The sequence below is a fragment of the Bombina bombina genome, chromosome 6, assembly GCF_027579735.1.
Source record: "Bombina bombina isolate aBomBom1 chromosome 6, aBomBom1.pri, whole genome shotgun sequence".
In the NCBI taxonomy this organism is placed as follows: Eukaryota; Metazoa; Chordata; class Amphibia; order Anura; family Bombinatoridae; genus Bombina; species Bombina bombina.
In genome coordinates this window covers 420511922-420530423 of record NC_069504.1, presented here as the reverse complement: position 1 = coordinate 420530423, position 18502 = coordinate 420511922, and positions in this window count along the sequence as shown.

The window sequence follows — 18502 nt, the reverse complement described above, 5'->3', positions numbered from 1 at the left end:
CTTTTTTCCAGGACCCTGGGCACTTATGGCATCACTTATCCTTTGCAAGATCATCTTCCACCTTGAAAAATTAGTCTTTTTGACACGACATCCAAACAAATAATCATAAGAGTCAATAATCATATCAATGAAAACTACATTTTGCTGATGCGAAAAGTGAGGATTCTTGGATTTTGAAGTGGTATCAGATCCAGATGAAGCCATATTCAATTTGTAAATAAATATTACAAAAATAACGCTCTGTAATCACTGTTCAAAAAATTTGGAACAATAATAAATTTGTTTAGAAAACTTGCACTTTTATAGTAGCCAGATTCCTTTCCCACGACTACTATGACGTTTCTGTCACCTTGCATGTCACATGTTAATAATTGGCCATGCAATTCTATTGACATTTAAGTACATTAGCTTAGTCACGGCGAGCGAGGCGTCAAATTTATCAATACTCCGCCACTGCTCGCGGCAGGCTAGACATGTCTATTTATGGGGGGATTATTAGTACATAGTGACAGCGGACACCATTTCACCCGCGGCGAGTAACGGCGAGTTTATCCGCGTCTACAATGTCGGATTAATTGATGGCTTAGTACATGGAGCCCCATATCTATACATAATGTCAGTAAGCACAGAACTAAGTGTATTCACTTTCATCATATAGGAAAAATAAATAAAAATATAAATATATGAATATGATGATATTATGTGAATGTGTGTACAAATAAACCAACTAACTACCTGTAGTGTGTAAGCGTATACATTAGTTTATACATATAATAACATATATAATTGTTCCACTTGGGTAGTTAAATTGAGTCTATTGATATAGATATATAAATGACCACCACATGTAAATCACCACCTCAAACAAAACTATATTCTACTTGGTTCACCCAAGATATATATGAACCAGAAAATTATTGTATAGCCATTTAGCCCATCTAGACAAGAACCCCTGCTTGTTTTTCCCCAGAGTTATTCTGTATACATTGTATATACACTATATATATATATATATATATATATATATATATATATATATATATATACAGGGCCGTCTTTAATATTGACTGGACCCTGGGCAAAAAAATTCTTGGGCCCCCCTCCCACCCCATGCAATTTCGCTCTCCACCCCAACATCCCAAAAAAACAACTAAATCAATTTATTTTTTTTATTTTTTAAATTATTAGCCCAGCAGTGGATCATCCACTGCTGGGCTAATCATTTAAAAAAAATGAAATAAATTGCAATGTGTGAAACTGGACGTGCGCAGTACTTATAAGTAAATAAATATATAAAATCCTCCACCGTAGATTCATTTAATATTCTTTTGAATGTGATTCTGGTGTGAGGTTAGCTGATTAAAGAGATTTAGGGCAGCCAACAGGAGCAAAGCAAGGTAAAGACTGAGGAGGAAGCATGGAGGTGCAGACAAATATAAGTTTACTGACTGGAACAGCAGAACTATGGGAAGCTGTAAAATCTGAGACAGAGAGAAAACAAAAACTATAAAAATAAACCTTACATTAATCTGTGAAGTATCAGCATGACACTATACATCAGCCACAGCAGCACATGTCACTTCTTTGCTAGGAACAAGTTCCCTCTCACCCTGCACTAGACAATGCTGCATGAAGAAGGGGCGTGTGTGCACTCACTTATTCTCCCCACTAACACCTTTCTACAAAGCACTGTTCCCCTAACAAACTTTAGTTAGTTTATCTTAGGGCCACAGCAGAAAGAGCAGGGCTAAGGGGACCAGCAGACTGGATGCTATCTGCTCAAGGCTGCATGGATACTGTGTGAGATGAGTCACACAGCCTCAAGACTGAAGAGAGCAGTGTATGCAGCTGCACAGATGCTCAAATCCTCACATGCCTGCTGCTCCAGCTTTCTGCTGCATGCGCCTACAGTCAGCCCTACCCAGAAACAATCCCCACCACCAGAGCAATTACCTGGTAGCAGTTGTAACCCCAGTAGGACCTTTTCTGATGCAGTGGGATTGGCTGGATGCCGAGTTAGGGCTTTGTATTCAGTGCTGCACATTGCACATCTAAAACAGCACATGGCAATAGCTTGGCATGTCACATGACACCGGCACAGTCTGGCACAGTTTTTTTTTTTTAAATATAAGCAGAGTACTTTTGACTGTGACAGTATTAGGACTGAATGTGTGTGTTCCCCATGTCACATCAGCAGTGGACTCTTGGGCCCCTCAACAGAGACTGGGCCCTGGGCAGCTGCCCCTTTTGCCCTGTGTTAAAGACGGTCCTGTATATATATATATATATATATATTCTGCATGTAATGCTTTCTAGTAATCTATATATATAAATCAATGACACTGAAAACATAGTTGGAGAAAGAAAACATTGATACAGTAAAGCTCTTTAATAAAGCTTTTTGTTTTCTAGTTTAATCATAAAGTTTTACAGCATAATATAATCTGCAATATATAGACTATCCAAAAGAATTTAGAGAAAGTATAATTGCCTCAAAACGAAGCTAAGTGTTTGAGCGAAACTCATGAAACTGTATTATGGGGGCATGTAATATTCTTGATTGCATTATATTTCAAGTGCTTTAAGTGCTTTTTAGCATTTAATTATTTGAGAAGACACACTCTGTTGTTTACTATGTTACTTTCAGTTCATGCCTTGATAGTTATAAAAGCGATTAAATTAGTCATGACTCATGATACTATTCTAGAGATTAGGCTAAAAGGCTTACTGCAATTTACATAAATCTCCTTTTTGTTTTCAAGATAATCTTATACCACTTGAAACACATTTGCCTCTGAACAACCAGATGTTTCCAAATGCCGTTTACAGAAAAGTGGAAAGAAATCAGTTGCCTCATCTGCTCATATCAGGAACCTGGAAAAATATACAGAACAGTCACTAAGAAGCTTGCTATTTTGACAGGCACATCACTGCTTCTAATGTTATCTCAAGTGTTTAGTTGATGTTGATAAGTTTTTTTTTAGTTTTTTGCTTACAAGTTAAAAGATGTAATGTACATACAAAACAGTACTAAAGTAATACATATTTACTGGCCAAATAGAAAGTTATTAAGAAGAATATTACAGTGTGTATTCACATAGCCACATGTTGCAGTTGATTGTGATTCAGATGTTATCAATGTCAATGAATTGCAATAGCAATGAGTGTCACTATATTTTAATTGCACACGTTGTGATAGTGCATAGAGCTGTTTATTATTGCATGTAGTTAGGGGCTCTGCATTGTCTCTTAGAGCCTATTGCTGTTTTCAAACTGCAAACTTATTGTAAATATATAATATCATATTATTGGTTTTGAAAAAGTGATTAATTGCACTGATTTTTATTTGGCGCCCAAATTAACCGTATCTGCCACTTTGTAGCACATTAACCCTAGCCAGAGTTACCTACAGCACTGACACTTACTGGGTATCTCCACTATTTTCTAAAATATATTACTAATTAGCCCTTGTAGCCCCCCAATCTAATTAACCCTTAACAAGAATCTTTACTGCATTACTCACTTCCTATTTTAGACCCTATTCAACCTCTTCATCCTTATACATCACTTACCTACTAAATGTTAAGCGTCTGAATCATTAACCTTAACCCCACAATTGACTACTACCCTATAATTAACCATTATCCAACCAGACCCAAGAAACCAATGTTAATAAATATTTTCAATAACAATGCTAATAAAACATAACCACAATACCTTGCTTTAATCATTTTTGCTACTGTAAAGTACTTAAATTCAAAACTGAAATTCACTCATGTGCACTTCAATTTTGAGTATTAGATCCATATAAAAGCAAACAGATTTATATTGCACATCATTTTTTTTTTAGATCAGATAGGGAAACCACAAGAAAAAAAAGGGTAATTCAATGTAATATTCGCATGGGGTTAGATTACAAAGGTGGGGGGCTAATATTAATGCTCGCGTTAACTTTCACACATATTACAAGTTGAATTAAAAACATGACTACATGAGCGCAAACTAAATTTATGCTCATCAGGTTAGAGCGACTGAAGACCTTGCGTAAATGGTAAATAAATAAATACATTAAAACAAAGTGTTACAAAAAAAAAGAAAGCTAATCTTAGTGAATTCCTGAATAGAGCCAGAATTATATTTGCATCTGGAGCAAAAAAATTGTTACGCACAAACCTCCAGCTCCATCTTGCATTACACAAGGAAATATAAGTTACTCTGCTACATCTTGCTAATGATGGCTCACTTTCTATGAGAACATTTTTTTAACTAAGTTAACAAGGTACTTGGTGCAAATTTTGCTTTCACATGCACAGTTTCCAATTTTATTAATTTGGGCAATATGATCATTTACAGAAATATAATGGCTTTGAAAGCTTTCCTACTTCACCTAGCACTAGTGGTCACTTTTAGCCCTGGTTAACCACTGAGTGCCTTTGTTGAAAATGGGCTCTTGGGTGACCTCTAGTGATGCGTTGCCTGTACCATCAGCTTCAGTAAAATAAATTGGAATAGTCCGGTGTATTACAGAGAAAGGCAACCCATATCACTCCACCTACTTTAAACCATTTACTGGGCCTATGCTACCAGCTGCCCATTACACCTCAATGGCAATTATACCTAAAATAGCAAGTGGCTGAATGAGGTAATGGTTACATCAGGCAGGGCATAAGGTGTCAAGAGCTAAGGGGAAATGTGCTGATGTTGGCATATGACATAACTAAAATAAATAAAAAATAACAATGCATCTTATTTAAATTATTTTAATTAACACAGACAAAAAAATTATACCCTGAAAAATGTAATGGTTAATAAAACTATCTCATTCTGTTTTGATCTAAAATACTGCACTCTAAAGGATAAAACTATTTCTATTATTTTTGCTTTCTCTGTGAGAAATATGTCAGTATATTTAACACATTATACATTTATTAAACTCTCATGTTTGATTTGTGCTTTATTTTGATTTATTTTTGTTATGTTTATGTTAAACATAAATATGTTATTAAAATTCCTAATTTATGAAATGACGCATACTTTGGTATTTGATTATATGTATATTTTTGTAGATAAGTTTCTATTTAAAAGCTCATTAAACCTAAATATTTAGATGAAAAAAAGTGGTACACTCATATACACAATATCTAATAAAAACTATTAATATAAATATTTAGAAAGGTTATTAGGGTTAAAAGATATATGGTATATGACAATGTATTTGAATGGAAGGGCAATAATGGACATATACATACATATACATGTCTAAATATGTGTATATTTGCATATATTAATTATGTATATATTTAGAAATATGTATAAAAGTATATACATGTGTATTTATGTGTTTATAATGTATATACATAAATATACACACATATAAAACACATATACAGGGAGTGCAGAATTTTTAGGCAAGTTGTATTTTTGAGGATTAATTTTATTATTGAACAACAACCATGTTCTCAATGAACCCAAAAAACTCATTAATATCAAAGCTGAATATTTTTGGAAGTAGTTTTTAGTTTGTTTTTAGTTTTAGCTATTTTAGGGGGATATCTGTGTGTGCAGGTGACTATTACTGTGCATAATTATTAGGCAACTTAACAAAAAACAAATATATACCCATTTCAATTATTTCTTTTTACCAGTGAAACCAATATAACATCTCAACATTCACAAATATACATTTCTGACATTCAAAAACAAAACAAAAACAAATCAGTGACCAATATAGCCACCTTTCTTTGCAAGGACACTCAAAAGCCTGCCATCCATGGATTCTGTCAGTGTTTTGATCTGTTCACCATCAACATTGCGTGCAGCAGCAACCACAGCCTCCCAGACACTGTTCAGAGAGGTGTACTGTTTTCCCTCCTTGTAAATCTCACATTTGATGATGGACCACAGGTTCTCAATGGGGTTCAGATCAGGTGAACAAGGTTGCCATGTCATTAGATTTTCTTCTTTTATACCCTTTCTTGCCAGCCACGCTGTGGAGTACTTGGACGCGTGTGATGGAGCATTGTCCTGCATGAAAATCATGTTTTTCTTGAAGGATGCAGACTTCTTCCTGTACCACTGCTTGAAGAAGGTGTCTTCCAGAAACTGGCAGTAGGACTGGGAGTTGAGTTTGACTCCATCCTCAACCCGAAAAGGCCCCACAAGCTCATCTTTGATGATACCAGCCCAAACCAGTACTCCACCTCCACCTTGCTGGCGTCTGAGTCGGACTGGAGCTCTCTGCCCTTTACCAATCCAGCCACGGGCCCATCCATCTGGCCCATCAAGACTCACTCTCATTTCATCAGTCCATAAAACCTTAGAAAAATCAGTCTTGAGATATTTCTTGGCCCAGTCTTGACGTTTCAGCTTGTGTGTCTTGTTCAGTGGTGGTCGTCTTTCAGCCTTTCTTACCTTCGCCATGTCTCTGAGTATTGCAGACCTTGTGCTTTTGGGCACTCCAGTGATGTTGCAGCTCTGAAATATGGCCAAACTGGTGGCAAGTGGCATCTTGGCAGCTGCACGCTTGACTTTTCTCACTTCATGGGCAGTTATTTTGCGCCTTGGTTTTTCCACACGCTTCTTGCGACCCTGTTGACTATTTTGAATGAAACGCTTGATTGTTCGATGATCACGCTTCAGAAGCTTTGCAATTTTAAGAGTGCTGCATCCCTCTGCAAGATATCTCACTATTTTTGACTTTTCTGAGCCTGTCAAGTCCTTCTTTTGACTCATTTTGCCAAAGGAAAGGAAGTTGTCTAATAATTATGCACACCTGATATAGGGTGTGGATGTCATTAGACCACACCCCTTCTCATTACAGAGATGCACATCACCTAATATGCTTAATTGGTAGTAGGCTTTCGAGCCTATACAGCTTGGAGTAAGACAACATGCATAAAGAGGATGATGTGGTCAAAATACTAATTTGCCTAATAATTCTGCACTCCCTGTACGTGTGTAATTATGTGTTTATAAATGCACCTCTCACACACGCCTCACAAATACACACACCTCTATCTCGCTCATACACACTCCTCTCTCTCTCTCTCTCTCTCTCACTCACATACTCTCACACATGCCTCACTCTCTCTCTCTCTCTCTTACACACACACTCTCACACACACCTCACAAATACACACACCTCTATCTCGATCACACACACACTCTTCACTCTCTCTCTCTCTCTCGCTCTCTCTCTTACTCACACACACCTCACAAATACACACACCTCTATCTCGCTCACACACACACTCTTCACTCTCTCTCTCTCTCTCTCTCGCTCTCTCTCTTACTCACACACACCTCACAAACCTCACACCCATACACACACACACCTCTCAGTTGATCCCCCGGACCGGCTCTGATAGACAGTGTGCCTTTAACCATTAAAGGGTTATTCCAGCCAGAAATGGATGCCACATGGATGCATTTCAGTTTTGAATAGAAGTATTTTTGTAATATTCATGCATTAACAAAATTGTTTCTAATAAAAGCTATAGCTGTTTCAAAAGAGTATTTAAGTATGCACCGTGCACTAGCATTTTAAACAGGACACTTGCTCAGAGAGCCTAAGGTGCTTGTATCATCTGGTAATGACTCGATTTGTTAATTGCTGACATGATACAAGCCCCACTTGTGCTCTGAGCAGTTGTAGTATTAAAATTGCTGGTGCTCTGAGAATATCTAGCTATGCTTCACATGCACGTGCAGAGAAAAATGCTAACATTAAAACTGTGGTAACTTTTACTAGAAGCATTTTTGCCAATAAATGTATATTGCAAATATGTTTACATTCAAAGATGTACCTCATCTATGTACATTTACATTTTGACCGGAGTGTTCCTTTAATTTGCAGACTGGGCTGCCAACAAGTGCTGCCACATTTCTCACAGCAGCGTATTCTTGAAGCCATGGGATTGAAAGAAATTTAAAAAAAAAAAAACATTTTCTTCTTTGACAGTAGGTTCATTTTATGCCAAAGACTTGTGTCTGAACATTAAGGGCTAGATTACAAGTGCCGCGGTAAATTTATTTATTTTTGTTAGAAAAAACATCGCTAGCATTAGGCTTTTAGCGCTGGTATTACAAGTTGAAGAAAAAAATATTGTGCGCTAGCGGTAGCCTGAAAAGCGCAAAAATCCTAAAAGCGCAAACATTTGTTTGCATGTTTTACCCATAGAAATCGATGGAGACAAAAAAAGTTGAAAAAACTAACACCCTACTTGCGCAAATTACTTTGCATTTTCGCATTCCAATAGAAATCAATGTAGAAAAAAAAACACCCTACCATAAACCCCTAGCCTAATAACCCCTAAACCGGCATCCCCCTACATTGCAAAGTAACCAAATAAACTGTTAACCCCTAAACTGCCACCCCCCCACATCGCAAAGTAACTTAATAAACTGGTAACCCCTAAACTGCCCTCCCTCCACATAGTAAAGTTATAAACTAACATCTAAACCCCTTAACCTAACAACCCCTAACTTAACCCAAATTAAAATACCCCTAAATTAACAATCCGAACTACCTTAAAATAAAAAAAAAATTCCTGTAAAATTAAATAAAAACCTAATCTTACCTTTAAAAAACACTACCATTACAGAAAAAAAACTACCGTTACAGAAAAATAAAAAAACTAACATTTTAGAAAATAAAAAAACAAATTACCAAAAATTAAAAAATGAATCCTATTCTACTACCCCTTTAAAATAACAACTCCAAAACAAAAAAAACCCTGTTCTAAAAATAAACTACAAATAGCCTTTAAAAGGGCCTGTTGTAGGGCGTTAGTCTAAAGCGATCAGTTCTTTTTGTAAAAAAAAACACCCAATAAATAACCCCCTAACATTACAACCCCCCCAAAAAAATTCTAACTTAAAAAAAAAAAAAAACTAAATTACCCATTGCCATGAAAAGGTAATTTGGATGGGCATTCAGCTCTTTTTCTGCCCAAATAATAATAAAAAAAAACCTAGTTTATAAAAAAAAACAACACCTCAAAAAAACAACAAAAAAACCTAACACTAACCCTATAAAGGTACTCACCAATGATGATGATGGACTGCGCATTAATACTTATTGATTTCTTATTTACTTTACAGGTTACACCACGTCACTTCCAAGCCACAGACTTCCAAGTGCACACATGAGGGCGGTAACATATATAAACTGTTTCCCGTCTCCTAACTTCCAGCCCCAACTAGAGCCGGTTAGCGCAACATGTAACCCCACTGCCATAATTAAAAAAAATCTGCATAAAAAATAAAGTAAAATTAAAAAAAGTGCTGCAATTCTTGTGCACTGTGCACACACCTTAGAGGGAGTCAGTGGTTTTAAAGTGAATGTAAAATTTCAGTAGTGCCCGGTTTTTAAAAATACTATAAAAAAACAGGGGCACTTTCATTGATGAAACTTTACATTGCACCATATTTGTAGAAATACTCACCTCTTCGTCTTGAAAGCCGGATCGCTGATGATGTCGCTTCCCCCGCCCATTGCAAGCCTCATCCTATGTCAGCAATGACGATTCCGGCCTTCCTTCCTTGCTTGCCTTCCTTTAGGCAAGCCGTGATTGGAGGATGCCAGAATCGTCATTGCTGACGTAGGAAGAAGCTTGCAACGGGCTGGCGAAGCGATGTAGCAGCTTTCAAGACGAAGAGGTAAGTATTTCTACAAATATGGTGCAATGTAAAGTTTCATCAATGAAAGTGCCCCTGTTTTTAATAGTATTTTTAAAAACCGGGCACTACTTGATGAAACTTTACATTCACTTTAAGTCCCTTTAAAGGGACAGCAAACACCTTGTGTGTTGTGTTGCTATAGAGTAAAATTTTACTGAAATTATTTTTCAAATGACAAACTCCATTCATCATTTGCCTTATTTTGAGAAGCCAATCTAGGATTTAGGCTCCAGACAACAAGGTTAGTCACTGTCATAAGTGAATGGTTTTGCAGTTGATATCTGAGAAGTCAGTAGGGAATTATAAATTGCTCAATTTTCAAAACTAATTTACATGAAAAGGGATCAAAATAAATAATGAAAATATATTGCAAAGTTGTTTCATAATACATAACTAAATATTCTATATAAAACTCTCTGGGTGTTTAGTGTCCCTTTGACTGCATTGAAGGGCAAATTATAATACATTTTAAAAAAGATTTAAAAAAAACTCATGCTCAGACAGAAGCATTAAAGGGACAATTTTTTTGTTTCATGATTTAGAAAGAGCATGTAATTTTAAGCAAATTTCAAATTTACTTCTATTATCTAATTTGCTTCATTATCTTGATATCCTTTGTTTAAAAGCATATCTAAATAGGCTCAGTAGCTGCTGATTGGTAGCTGCACATAGATGCCCTTGTGTGATTGGCCCACCCATATGTATTGCTAATTCTTCAACAAAGGATATCTGAAGAATGAAGCAGATTAAATAATAGAAGTAAATTAGAATGTTGTTTAAAATTGTATTCCCTATCTGAATAATGAAAGAAACATTTAGGGTTTCATGTTCTTTTAATAGTAATTTAGTTTTTTTTGTGTCATCAAAAGCCAATTGTTGTTAAGCATTGATGCGAAAAAGCTTTGTGGTATTAGCATGAAATCATTTGTTCAGCATTTGTTCCGATATTAATGAGTAATAATGTAAAACTTGTTTCTGTGTAAAATATAATAGCATGATATTCTATATAAAAAATAGTATAAAATTGCTTGTAAAAGTAATACTATAAATTCTATAATTAATATCGTTATGCTGCGTGAGAGTATCAGCGCATTCAGTTTGCCGTCGGCATTTGTTGCTATATGGGATGACACTTGTTATGTCTTTTCCTTTGTAGTAGTACAATGGTGACTGAATGAACCCATAACAAAAACTTCTAAAGGTTAATAGCCATTTATTTATCTTGTTTGCAAGTACACAGCAATTTTCTAGTCTGCTATCTTCACTAACATAAAAGCAGCAGGGAATATCACAGTCAATTACATATCTAAAAGAGCATGTTGGGAAATTTGCTAGGCAAATATCTACATTAACACACAGCAGGGAAATTCAACAGAGCAATATAAATAAATTGACATGCTAAAGAACACTTATTTGACAGACAAGATAGTTTAGAGGCTGCTGTGTTGGAAGCAGCAAGGTGTCTCTACCTACTTGTATACTGTGAAGCATATAATTGCCTGTACAAGTGAATCCCATAGGGTGGCATCTGGAAAATGATTGGGTCTTCCCGCAAGCTGTTATACAGTACAATGACCCTGTTATCTAAACAAAGAGAGTTTTGGACACATTTAACAATATACTGAAAGGCCAATAAAACACATTTATATTTTTCCTTAGAAATTTTAGAACAGTTTTCCCTGTCAACTTTTACAACCAAGAATATGCTCATGAAATGTAATTTTGAGTAAATTGTGTGCCAGAAAAAAAAATCAGTGCTAGTGTGTTTTTTGTTTTGTTTTGGTAAGCTACATATACTAAAGAGCATGGATGTGTGGAAGGGAATACGTTTTGCGCCTTATATTTAAACATAAACATCAATTTGTGATACCCTTTTGATGATGCCACTGTAATGCCAACGAGCCACCATTTATTAAAACGATGTGTAGCACATGTGTCATGTGTCAGCTATCAGCCAATTACAGATTCACATCTGGTGCCTCAGAAAGTGTGCATAAAAACAGCCTGTGCATATTCTGATAATAGAAGTTAATTAAAAAGTTATCTTTTTTAAATTGAGACTTCATATCTTTGAGCCCATATAACTTTTTATTGCATTTTTTTAAATACATTTTTTATTAGATAGTGTTATTTTGAGTGTAACTGTACTTTTACAAGTATTTTGACATGTTTTGTGCAACATTTTTAGTCGAGCTTAACAGTTAACAAGAGTTCTGAAGTTGCGCTATCCTGACTGGTGTTAAATTCAATTGCACTCAAACTAATTTGTTTACTTTCAACTTGTGATAAGCACGTTACTTCTGACGCACGCAAAGAGCCACAATAAACCCCTTATGGCTCACGTGCAACAGTTGAAGTGCCACTTAGCCCAAAGTGTCAAAATATCTCAATATAAATATCCTGGGCTGCCAAAATTTTTGAAAAATATATACTTTTGTGTAGCTGTTTTGGATTGGGTGACCACTATTAAGCTTATAGCCTAGCATAGCAAATTTTAAAGTTAAACCAATAATTCCTAAAATTGGCCTATATTTGCAATAAATTGATTGGAAACCTAGACATATGAGGTTTTCCTAAAATCGGGACAACATAATGAATCTTTGTGGAGGTATTTTTCTATGGTTACACTAGTTTTGTAGAAAAAAGTTATAAAGAACACAGAAAAATTGCTTTTTTTTCATTGTTTCTCAAGTTTTCAGTATTAAATTCCTATTTATTGTCATTTTATGTACCCATATATGATATCAAAAGAAATGCCTAATTGTCTGTTAAAATGGTGTATAATATGTATGGGTGCAGAAGAGAGCGGATAATTATGGTGACACCAATGTTAAAAAAAATGCAAAAGTGGCCTGTGTCATTTAAGAACGGAAACTGTGAAAAACCTCTATCCTTAAAGGCTTTAATAATGTCATACACTGTCCCTACTTAAGTTTAAGTGCCTTGTATGTTTTAAAACTTTCTTATCCCATTCTTTTCATATGCCTTTGAGGTGCAATAAAACACTATTTACATTGCATAGGAACAATTAGACAGTGGTATTTCATTCCATCAGGAAACTCTTTTTAAACTAATTTTAGAATATTTTTGGAGCTTTCTGGTTAAACAACCTTAAGCTATTGAAAAATATTTTTTCCTGTAGCTGTAGAATTTGTAATTTAGCCATTTTTTTTAAAGGTTACATGCTGAGTAGGAATAGGAAAACGTTTTTATGCTTTTCATATGCATTTGTTTGTGGTGCAATAACACATTTGCATATGAAACAATTCGACAGTGGAATTTCAGTCCATCAGGCAATTCTTTTCAAGCAACATTAAATAAGATTTTTGGAGCTTTTAGGTTCAACAACCTTGAGCTATTCAAAACTAATTTTGGTGTCTAGTTATAGAATCTGGAATGTAGCACATGCTCAGTAGAAATATGAAAATTGTGGCTTAAGGGACACTAAAACACAATTTTTTTTTCTTTCTTGATTCAGATAGAGCAGGCAATTTTAAGCAACTTTCTAATTCACTCCTATTATCAATTTTTCTTTGTTCTCTTGCTATCTTTATTTAAAAAGCAGGAATTTGATGCATAGGAGATGGCCCATTGTTGGTTGAGAACCTGGGTAATGTTTGCTTATTGGTAGGTAAATGTAAGCCTCCAATAAGCAAGCGCTATCCATGGTGCTGAACCTAAAATGGGCTGGCTGCTAAGATTTACATTCCTGCTTTTAAAATAAAGATGGCAAGAGAACAAAGAAAATTTGATAATAGGAGTAAATTAGAAAGTTGCTTAAAATTGCATTTGAGTTCAGTGTCCCTTTAGCATGTTTTTTTCTTTGTGATGATATATTTTTGTCAATTAATTCATCTATTTAAAAAACAAATGTGTTTTTCTGTGCTCCTTTTCTTTTGTTTTATTTAGATGACATAGTCATTCACACTGACTTGTAATTTGTAATTTGTTACTTTAACCGTAACAAATATTAATTAAAATGAAACTGCTTTAGAAGAACGAAAGATAAAAGATGGAAAAAGCTATTGGATAAAAAAAAAAAAAAAAGCAACAACAACAAATTGTTTTACAATGTTACATTATCATCTTCAATAGGGTAATTATATGTCTGTCAAAAATCTCATGCTTAGGACACTATAAAAACACCAATTATATTGACATCTCAGTGAATTGAAGATAGATCTTATTCTGCTTGATCATTTTGTGCTTTTATGAAGAATGAAAATGTTCAAGTCATTTACATGGGCAGGGCCCAACCAGATGAGATTATTGAGAGCAATACCAGCAGTTAGAGGGACAAGACTTGCAAGAGGACATGTAAAACGAGAATGGGCTGTGTTTGGACCAGTGAGAGGGGTTAGAACACATTTTAATTCTGTTTTTCATTATATTTTGTATAATAAAAATATGTTCTAGTTCAATGGTTCTGTAAGATTTTTCATAACAGATCATACAATTCATATAGATAAATTCTGTTTAAAATTACATGTTCTATCTCATTCATGAAAGAAAAAAATGGATTTCATGTCCCTTTAACAACAAGATATGACAAGTTGAAAGTTGTTAATGAGCTCGATGTAAACTAAGCACAAATTATTGATATTCTGCTCCAATTAGAACAAAATTAAGATCTGCTGGTTTGTAAACTACCACATGGTATATATACAGTATAATATTCTTTATTTAGAAAGTGCCAACAGATTCTGCAGTGCTGTCCATTGGTACAAAGATAAAAGTACAGTACAATACAAAATAAAAGTCACTAGACAAAGTTTACCAAAAAAATACAGGGGGAATTGAGGGCCCTGTTCCTGTGGGAACTTACAATCTAGATGGGTAGGAGAGTGAGAAACAGGAGGTGGGGACTGCAAAGGTGGGAGTGATGTTAGTGTGGAGTAAGATGAGGGTAGCTATTAGGCAAGTGGAAATGTATTTGTTACTGATTTGGAGATAGGCTTCCCTGAATAAAAAGGTATTTAGGGAGCGTTTAAAGGTGGAAAGGTTAGGGGAAAGTCTGACAGCTTGAGGAAGTGTGTTCCAGATGGTTGGTGCTGCACGAGAGAAGTCCTGTAGTCTAGCATGGGAGGAGGTGATGACAGAAGATGCAAGGAGCAGGTCATTGTTGGATCTTACGGGCGGGCTGGAGTATATTTGTTGATGAGTGAGGACAGGTAGGAGGGGCTGGGTTGGTAAGGGCTTTGTACCTCAGGGTGAGAATTTTGAATTTAATTCTGCTGTGAATGGGGAGCCAATGAAGGGATTTGCAGAGAGGTGCAGCAGATACAGAGCGTCGGGATAAGTGGATTAGCATAGCAGAGGCATTTAGGATGGATTGAAGACGGTAGAGGTGGGAGAGAGGGAGGCCAGTTAGTAGGTTATTACATTAGTCAAGTCAGGAAATTACCAGGGAGTGGATTAGCTGTTTAGTAGTTTCAGCACTCAGAAACTGACTAATTTTGGAGATATTGCGTAGGTGGTTGCGACAGGATGAAGAGAACAATTGGATGTGGGGTATGAAGGACAGATTGGAGTCAAGTGTAACTTCTAGGCAGCAGACTTGGGGTGATGGGGAGATATTGGTGTCACCAACAGTGATTGAAAAGTTAGAAATCGGGATAGAATTAGAAGGGGGGATTAGAAGGAGCTCAGTCTTGGACATATTGATTATTAGGTGGTGAGAGGCCATTTAAGAAGAAATGCCAGATAAGCAGACACTGATGTGAGAAAGGACATAAGGAGAGAGTGCAGGGGTGGATATGTAGATCTGAGTATCATCAGCATAGAGGTGATAGTTGAAGTCATAGCTACTGATAAGTTTACCCTGTGAGGAAGTATAAATAGAGAAGAGTAGAGGACCCAGAACAGAGCCTTGAAGTACTCCAACAGGCAGATGCAATGGAGAGGAGGAGTTGCCAGCAAAGGAGAAAGAAAATGACCTATTACAGAGATAAGAGTGGATCCAGGAGAGGGCAGTGCCAGAGAGCCCAAGGGAGCTGAGACTCCGTAAGAGAAGGGAATGGTCAATGGTGTCAAAGGCAGCTGACAGGTCAAATAAGACAAGTATTGAGTAATGACCATGAGGGCAGTCTCAGTTGAGTTTTGGTGACGGGAGCCAGATTGCAAGGGGTCATGCAATGAGTTGGAGGACAAGAAGTGGGTTAGGCGATCGAAAACTTGTTTTTCCAGGACTTTTGAAACTAGCAGAAACAGTGATATGGGGCAGTAGTTTGCAGGAGAATTGGGGTCGAGGGAGGGTTTTTTAAGGATGGGGGTGGCTATTTCATGTTTGAAGGAAGATGGGAAGGAACCGGTAGTAAGGGATAGGTTGAATATGTGAGTAAGAGCTGAAGTGAGGGTAGAAGACAGAGAAGGTATTAGATGTGAAGGGATAGGGTCAAGTGGGCAGGTAGTGAGGTGTGAGGAAGACAATAGGGAACTCACTTAATTCTCAGTGGTTGGGGGGGAAGGTGCTGAGAGTGGTGGAGGGGGTGGCCAGGGGCAGAGATGGAAGGTTGCAGTCTTGTGTTGGGATATTACTTCAGATGGTAAGTGTGATGATATAAGATGCAAGGAGTAGGTCATTGTTGGATCTTAGGGGTGGGCTGGAGTATATTTGTTGATGAGTGAGGACAGGTAGGGGGGGCTGCGTTGGTAAGGGCTTTGTACCTCAGGTGAGAATTTTGAATTTAATTCTGCTGTGAATGGGGAGCCAATGAAGGGACTCGCAGAGCGGTGCAGCAGATACAGAGCGTTGGGATAGGTGGATTAGCATAGCAGAGGCATTTAGGATGGATTGAAGACGGTAGAGGTGGGAGAGGAGGCCAGTTAGTAAGTTAGTACATTAGTCAAGTCAGGAAATTACCAGGGAGTGGATTAGATGTTTAGTAGTTTCACCACTCAGAACCTGACTAATTTTGGAGATATTGCGTAGGTGGTTGCGACAGGATGAAGAGAACAATTGGATGAGGGGTATGAAGGACTGATTGGAGTCAAGTGTAACTTCTAGGCAGCGGACTTGGGGTGATAGGGAGATATTGGTGTCACCAACAGTGATTGAAAAGTTAGAAATCGGGGTAGAATTAGAAGGGGGGATTAGAAGGAGCTCAGTCCTGGACATATTGATTATTAGGTGGTGAGAGGCCATCCAAGAAGAAATGCCAGATAAGCAGACACTGATGTGAGAAAGGACAGAAGGAGAGAGTGCAGGGGTGGATAGGTAGATCTGAGTATCATCAGCATAGAGGTGATAGTTGAAGTCATAGCTACTGATAAGTTTACCCAGTGAGGAAGTATAAATAGAGAAGAGTAGTGGACCCAGAACAGAGCCTTAAAGTACTCAAACAGGCAGAGGCAATGGAGAGGAGGAGTTGCCAGCAAAGGAGACAGAAAACGACCTATTATAGAGATAAGAGTGGATCCAGGAGAGGTCAGTGCCAGAGAGCCCAAGGGAGCTGAGACTCTGTAAGAGAAGGGAATGGTCAATGGTGTCAAAGGCAGCTGACAGGTCAAGTAAGACAAGTATTGAGTAATGGCCATGAGGGCAGTCTCAGTTGAGTGTTGGGGATGGGAGCCAGATTGCAAGGGGTCAAGCAATGAGTTGGAGGTCAAGAAGTGGGTTAGGTGATCGAAAACTCTTTTTTTCCAGGACTTTTGAAACTAGCAGAAGCAGTGATATGGAGCAGTAGTTTACAGGAGAATTGGGGTCGAGGGAGGGTTTTTTGAGGATGGGGGTGACTATTTCATGTTAAGAGCTGTAGTGAGGGTAGAAGACAGAGAAGGTATTAGATGTGAAGGGATAGGGTCAAGTGGGCAGGTAGTGAGGTGTGAGGAAGACAATAGGGAACTCACTTAATTCTCAGTGGATTGGGGGGAAGGTGCTGAGAGTGGTGGAGGCGGTGGCCAGGGGCAGAGATAGAAGGGTGCAGTCTTGTGTTGGGATATTACTTCAGATGGTAAGTGTTTTGTTGAAAAAGTAGTCTGCCTGGTCTTGAGCACTAAAGGCAGATGAAGGGGGTGGTGCAGGTGGATATAGGAGAGAGTTGAAAATGGAGAAGAGACATTTAGGGTTTGAGGAGTGAGTAGATATAAGAGAAGATAAGTAGGTTTGTGAATGACAGATGAGTAAGAATAAAGAATAAACTTATAGTGGAGGAAATCTGGTTCCGAGTGGAATTTCCTCCAGGCACGTTCAGCAGCACGGGTGCATTTTTGCAAGTAGCATGTTAGCTTAGAGTGCCAGGGTTGGAGCTGACGACGTGGGGTTTTGCGTATTTGGGGAGGAGCAAAAGTGTCAAGTGCAGAGGAGAGAGTATTTCTATAGTGGGTTGTAGCAAGGTCAGGGCAGGATATCGTGAAAGTGTGGGGAGGCGTTTTTGAATAAGGTTGGAAAGTTGGAGAGGATCCACAGTGTGCAGATTTCTGCAGGTGAGCAGATGGTGGTCTGAGATGGGAAATTGATGACAGGTGACATCAGAGAAAGAGCAGAGGTAGGAGAATACCAGATCAGTAGAGTGTCTGTGGCGGTGAGTAGGGAATAGGGTGGATTGTGAGAGACCAAAGGAGTTTGTGAGTGAGAGAAGCTTAGAGGCAGCAGGGGCAGATGGGTTATCAATGGGGATGTTAAAGTCGCCCAGGATTAGAGCAGGTGTATTTGTAGAGAGAAAGTGAGAAAGCCAGGCAGCAACGTTATCAAGGAAATGGGAGGTTGGTCCAGGGGGGGGATAGATAACTGCCACCCTGAGGGAGAGAGGGGAGAACAGGCAGATACAGTGGACTTTAAAGGAGGAAAAGGAGAGGGATGGATGAGGATGCAGGTGCTGAT